Source organism: Cydia amplana, chromosome 19 (genome assembly GCF_948474715.1).
Source record: "Cydia amplana chromosome 19, ilCydAmpl1.1, whole genome shotgun sequence".
NCBI classification, from domain to species: domain Eukaryota; kingdom Metazoa; phylum Arthropoda; class Insecta; order Lepidoptera; family Tortricidae; genus Cydia; species Cydia amplana.
Genome location: NC_086087.1, coordinates 9,154,482 through 9,160,481, shown reverse-complemented (window position 1 = coordinate 9,160,481; position 6,000 = coordinate 9,154,482). Strand labels below are relative to the sequence as shown.

At 36.1% G+C, this 6,000-nt stretch overlaps 1 long non-coding RNA gene across 1 annotated transcript; it reads right to left on the bottom strand.

Annotated features, from left to right (window-relative positions):
* Positions 1–4,800, bottom strand: LOC134656836 (uncharacterized). Its single transcript, XR_010097564.1, has 3 exons — positions 4,730–4,800; positions 924–1,077; positions 1–64 (listed from the first exon to the last, which is right to left on the bottom strand). It is a non-coding gene; the product is annotated as an uncharacterized LOC134656836 (long non-coding RNA).
* Between the last annotated feature and the right edge of the window lie 1,200 nt (positions 4,801–6,000).

Sequence of the window (6,000 nt, the reverse complement as noted above, 5' to 3'; positions counted from 1 at the left end):
AGTCCTTCAGTAAGTATATCGAATGTCGAGGAGCTGCAACTCTCGTAGGGATTACCTATAGTTCCTGCAGAAAAGAAAATATAGCAGTGAGCAATAGTGAAGCATCAAACATATAGAAATAGATTTATTTACGTTTTTGAAAGAAAAACCATCAAAAACCAGTAGCTACCTTGACAAAAATAAGTAGGTACTTTATTCGTTCGGTTGACAGGAAAGGCGAATGGGCTACATAAAATATTTAATAGGTACCTACTTAGAAAATTTTAAAACAATCTTATAAATAAGTACCGTAAAATGGGGTGAGTAGGGACAAAACTGGCATTCAAACCTCGATAAAACTTTATTTTTACATGTGGCAAACTGATTTTTATACATTAATAAATGTTCCGGTCGTTTGTATTTTAGTTTTTTTATGATTTTGTGTAAGTAGTTCCATTTCATAACTTTAAAGATAAACACGAAATAGGTAGTAGAAAATCCCAGCTCACCCCGTACTTGGGGTGAGGAGGGATTTCCTACTAAGTAAAAGGCGAGTTTTGAAATTTGTTGGATCGACACTGGGATTATGAACATTATAATATATAGCTTGATTTGTTATTAGAATATATAATTTACGTAGCAGTAGCCTGTAAAAACTCTAAAAACCAACTCACCCCTCTGTCATCCCTTCTCTCCCCATTCATAACCCAACTGATCTCATTGTCCGATCCGATATTGGAGGTCGGATGACCTTTGGGGAAAAATTGGACATGTTTCCGTGATTCTTTTTCTATAGAACCAACTTTAACCCATCAGTAATGGAGTCTTGTCTCCGTGTGATTTTTTGCCTTCGCCTTTGTAATAAACGTCATATAAATATAAATAAAAACTAGATTTTTGCATTAGATCCTCTGAAGTAGGTAGGTACTCTAAAGTGAAGTTACCTGGATCGCAATGGCATTCGGCCAAATGCTCATAGACAATACAGGTAGCTGCAGTTCCACATTTCCGATGAGTGAGGCACGGATCCACACACTGGGAACTTTCGCTCTCGCAAGCCATTTTCTCTGGACATTCCGAGTTCTGTACACATTTACCCTGGAAAATAAATATCCTAGTTTTAATTTAGCTGCATAATCCGTGACGTTGGCAGAATTACTGCACTGAATTCTACAATGAAGGCTTTGATTCTACGTTGATTTACTTAGAGCAGGGGTGTTCAACCTTTTTATCTTGCTAAAAATGTTCTGAAGTACTTGCATTAATATTCTTTGGTCTAAATGGCTCCACTCACCTTACAACAAATCACATGCGATTCTCGATACATTATATTGCGGCATTTCATTGATCGATTTCATTTATTGAACCTACTAAGTTAGCCCGGAATTTAACAAAAATCGCATGAGATTGTTTTCAAGATCTGAAGAGTTTTTAACGCATTGCAGAGTAGAGTTCTATTTTGTTATAAAGAAGTAAATAGAAAAAAGCGGCCAAGTGCGAGTCGGACTCGCCCATGAAGGGTTCCGTATTTAGGCGATTTATGACGTATTAAAAAAAACTACTTACTAGATCTCGTTCAAACCAATTTTCGGTGGAAGTTTACATGGTAATGTACATCATATATTTTTTTTAGTTTTATCATTCTCTTATTTTAGAAGTTACAGGGGGGGGGGGGGCACACATTTTTCCACTTTGGAAGTGTCTCTCGCGCAAACTATTCAGTTTAGAAAAAAATGATATTAGAAACCTCAATATCATTTTTGAAGACCTATCCATAGATACCCCACGGGTCTCTATTGGTTCACATAAATTTTTTGTTCCGATTTTATCAGTCCATAACGTTTTCCATCATAATTTTTATTAATTATATTGTCAATAGTCATAAAATTTAACAATATAAATTGGAGTTCCGATTTTTGCAGGTCATCATTATTGTTAGTCATAAAATTTGTTACTCATAATATTCAAAGTCCAGATGGTATACCATTACATAATGTTGAAGGCAATAAACTTGATTATAATAATTGTTGTAAGGTCTTTTATCGCAGGTTATAATGATAAGTAGGAGGTCTCTGTTGCTTTCCATAAATATTATGTTCCGATTTTTTTTAGTCCGTAACGTTTTCTATCATAATTATTATTAGTCATATTATCATTAGTTGTAAAATTAAACATTACAAATTGCATTTCCGTTTTTTGTAGGTCATCTTTATTGTTAGCCATAAAATTTGTTACTCATTATATTCAAAGTCCAGAATGTCCAGATGTTACCATACCATTACATAATGTTGAAGGCAAATAAACTTGCTTTATAATAATTGTTATAAGGACTTTTTTCGCAGGTTATAATCTTAGGTAGTCGCGTGATTAGTTAGCTATAACATTATTATGCCTACTTGTTTACATACACGCGTTTGTTTGGCCTACTGATTTCCCCGCCATTTCTTATTTGTATGTAGCTTATTAAGCCATTCCATCCCGCCAATGAGTCGACGGAACCCCGCCACGCGGGGCTCCTATTTCTGCTCTGAGGGACACAAGGTAACTAACGAACCTACCTGAGAAAACAGGTTTTTTTTGTTTGGCTTACTGATTTCCCCGCCAATTCTTATTTTTCATGTAGCTTATTAAGCCATTTCGTCCCGCCAACGAGTCGACGGAGCCCCGCTACGCGGGGCTCCTATTTCCGCTCTGAGGGACACAAGGTAACTAACGAACCTACCTGAGGAAACAGGTTTTTTTTTGTTTGGCTTACTGATTTCCCCGCCAATTCTTATTTTTCATGTAGTTTATTAAGCCAATTCGTCCCGCCAACGAGTCGACGGAGCCCCGCTGCGCGGGGCTCCTATTTCCGTTCTGAGGGATACAAGGTAACTAACGAACCTACCTGAGGAAACAGGTTTTTTTTGTTTGGCTTACTGATTTCCCGCCATTTCTTATTTTTCATGTAGCATATTAAGCCAATTCGGCCCGCCAACGAGTAGACGGAGCCCCGCTGCGCGGGGCTCGTATTTCCGCTCTGAGGGACACAAGGTAACTAACGAACCTCGCTGAGGAAACAGGTTTTTTTTGTTTGGATTACTGATTTCCCGCCATTTCTTATTTTTCATGTAGCTTATTAAGCCATTTTGTCCCGCCAACGAGTCGACGGAGCCCCGCTAGGCGGGGCTCCTATTTCCGCTCTGAGGGACACAAGGTAACTAACGAACCTACCTGATGGGGAAATAAGTTTCTTTTGTTCTAATTCGTTTCTATACTGATCGCTTAAGACGTAATTTATATTAGGTAAAATCGTCTTTTATCATTTCATAACGTTTTTCATCATAACTTTAATAAGACATAATTATTATCGAAAAATCATAATGAAATGAACTTTCAAATATCTAATAGTAGAGAGAGTAGAGTAATAATGACATAGTATGAAGGAAGTTATTGATTTGGTTTCTTAGACGTAATTCACTTTAGTCATTAAAACGATAATGATTAAGGACCTATTAGTCCGTTAAAATATAAGCCTGAAAGTATTTCTGAATAATTATTGATACCTACACCTTTGAATGTTATACTCATCAATTTTATAATCTTTATGATTATAGTGTTTAATATTATAGCTCTTCAATATTATAAATATTAAACATTATACTTGACAAAAATTATAAACATTGATGTTTATTGAAATTGAAATTGAAATCATTTATTTCGAACAAAAGTCCATAATGTGTTAGTAACATAAATACTAATTCTTAAAACTAGGGTTAGTACAAACATAATCTTAAAACAAATTCTGACACACTGGGGCATGTAGCTGCACCCAGTGCTTCAGCCACGGTGAGTCCCACCGGTCGGCCAACGTGCACAGGATGGTATTGGAGCTGGCGCGCCACCGCCTCAACAGCGAGCTACACCGCTTCCTGATGATCGCGTGGAAGCCATCGATCCGTCCCTCCGTGAACATACCCGAGGCGCTACAGTGTCGCGGCAGCCCGAATACCACCCTGTACGCATTGTTGTACTGGACCCGCAGAGCGCTGTATGCTCGCTGCGTATAGCTGATCCATAGGCTGCACGTGTGATTTATGTCCATAAATCATAAGGATATCATTTTCTGACAATCGAAATTCCAAACAGTATGTTTATGGGAAACAAAGGGATGACATTAAAAAGATATGATTAACGACCATTAGTACGATGAAATATATGACTTAAAATATTTCTGAATAATTATTGATAGATCTTTGAATGTTATACTCATCAGTTTTATAACTTTTGTGATTATAGTGTTTAATATTATAGATCATTAATATTAGAACAATGAAACGTTGTACTTAACAAAAATTATGACTATTGATGATTATGTCCATAAATCATATGGATATCAATTTCTGAGTATCGAAATTCGAAGCAATAATTATGTGGGAAACAAAGGGATCCCATACCCCACACGTATGGGTTTAATGAAAAAAAAAATTTTGAGTTTCAGTTGTAAGTATGGGGAACCCCCAAAATTTATTGTTTTTTTTCTATTTTTGTGTGAAAATCCTAATGCGGTTCACAGAATACATCTACTTACCAAGTTTCAACAGTATAGTTCTTATAGTTTCGGAGAAAAGTGGCTGTGACATACGGACGGACTGACGGACAGACAGACAGACAGACAGACAGACAGACAGACAGACAGACAGACATGACGAATCTATAAGGGTTCCGTTTTTTGCCATTTGGCTACGGAACCCTAAAAAAGGGTACTTACGCCAGCACAAAATGCCCCTTGAAGATACGCCACAAGCACCAAAGATGCAACAAGCCAGATCAGTGTCATCTGAATCAAACGTTTAATTTCATTTATATTTTCGGTACAATGAAGTAGAATTCAAATGCCAACCTTCTCGCCAAAGATATTTTTTTCTATGGGGTCATCCAAGTCGGCCAACCCTCCATACAAAGGCCAAAAATGTTTCTTCTACATTTTCCTAATCAGATCAATTAGTGTTTTTCAATGAATAAGTTGAACATTAACAAATAAATATTATTATATAAAAAAAGATAAAATTATAAAATATATGTATGTATTATAAAAATAAAGCCAAAATTAACATCGGCAACTGGTTTCATTGTAGAATTTTGGCAGCGTTAGCTTAATACTTACTAAATAAAACAAATAATTATGTATCTAAGTACTCTAAGTAAATACATTAACTATGTAAAAAGATAATCATGAAAGCATTTGTATTAGTTAAAAAAGTTTAATTAAAATATCGACAATACCTTACCTTGTTTATAAATGTTATTATAAAAACAATTTTAATTCCAATCAAGCGATGCTATACTTCGATCCGATGTCCAGGTAAAACTAACATCAAGAATCCTTATATGGTAAATATATTTACAAAAAATCTACGCGCATATTAATTGGCTATAATTAGATATGTAAAACAGACTTAGCTCAATCGTATTTATGCAGTTTGCCATTTAGTATGCTTTTTTTAGGGTTCTTCAGAAGGAAAAAACGGAACCCATCCGTACCTCAAAGGAAAAAAATGAACTCTAATTATAGGATCACTTTGTTTTTCATCCGTCCGTCCGTCTGTGTGTCAATAACCTTTATTTCGGGAATGCGTGGAGGTATCGAGTTGAAATTAAATCCATATATGTGACGTTCCACGGCAAAAGGTACCTTATAGCATTTGGCGCTCACGTCGCATAGCGCCGCAATAATAATAGCGCGCGGCGGCGGAGCGGCGTTAATAATAGCGAAAGCGCCAACGGCCATAATAAGGCACCTTTACCCGTGGGACGTCACATATTAAGGTCTACACTCTACAGTCCTCTAAAAAAAGCTGTGAAAACATCAAACTATCTAAGTTAACGTAAAAAAAGATACGCCAGTTGAAGCCCAAAAAACGTGTATTTTAATATTCCGGACGGAATCAAAATTTATAAAGTATTACTTCCCGTTGACCTAGAACTATGAATTTGGCAAGTAATATCGTCTTACACTACAAGTACAGAGAAAAAGTTAAA